Here is a 1,150-nt window from a genome sequence, read left to right on the forward strand (position 1 = left end):
GCTTTCATAGGTAGAATACAGAGCACAGAGAAACCACCTGATTGGTGGTAGCTTGGCTCTTGCCTTATTTGGGCACTAAGTGATGAGGCCTTTGCCTAATTTGCCTAATTTGGGACGTAGCATAATGAGTTCGTTGAGTATGATTGGCCTAGACGCAGCTATTTGTTAGCGTTAACGTTATGTTTTGGTTTGTTAGGTAGAAACTCCAAGTACAGAGACAGCCTCAGCCTTCTTATTAAACAGCACTGTGCAGCTTTTTCTGGAAAGTGTCAGATGGGAACTATTGTAGGCTTTGTGGGCTATACCATATCTGTCACCACTACTCAATTCTTCCCCTGCAGGGCAAAAGCAGCCACAGGTCATACAGCCATATGGAGTTACAGGTAACACAAAGGCACAGGCATGGAGATATTCCAACAGAACTATTTACAAAAACACGCAGGAGTGGAATTAACATGCAGGGGATAATTTGCCCACCCCTAAATATTTCCCAGTCCCTGGGATCAATTCACTGTCATCTTGAAATCAGGGTTTAAGTAGGCTGAGATTCCTATTTCCCTTCACTGTCAGTGATCCACCTAGTAGCTCCCTGGTCGCCGGCAGTCTTCATGCGAGGGAGGCTCCAGTGGAGCGATTCCACAGTTCTGAAAGTTTTAGAAATGGGCCCTTCATCCTGTCCCCCTTCCGCCCCTCTGAGCCCTAGCGCTCAGCAGACCGAGTGGCAGTTTGGTTGACTGACTGGGTGGGCTGCCTTGGCTTCCCAGGAGACACGCGGCCACTCAGGACAAGGTGAGGGCGCAGAAAAGTTGGAGCCCAATCAGCATGGACTTGAGCTCCCGCGCCCCAACCTTCAGGTGACCCCGCGCGGCGGCGGCGGTGGCAGCGGCGGCGGCGGCTGCGACCAGAGCCCGCAGCAGCTCGTAGCGCCTCCGGGAGGCCAGGTGGCGAGCCGCGCGCAGCGTCATCCGCTAGCCGAGCGCCGGGCTCCGAGCTCCGCGGGCCGAGGCTGGGTGGGAGCGGGGAGCGCGCTGGGACGCCGCCGCCGCTTCCTCCGCCCGCGGAGACCGCGCGGGCTGCGCTGGCTGGGGCGCCCCGGGTGTGCGGGCCCTCGCCGCGCACTGTCGTCGCCCCTCGCAGCCGCCCGTGAACC

This window comes from Otolemur garnettii, unplaced genomic scaffold, assembly GCF_000181295.1.
Source record: "Otolemur garnettii isolate 467f Iridium unplaced genomic scaffold, OtoGar3 scaffold00019, whole genome shotgun sequence".
In the NCBI taxonomy this organism is placed as follows: Eukaryota; Metazoa; Chordata; class Mammalia; order Primates; family Galagidae; genus Otolemur; species Otolemur garnettii.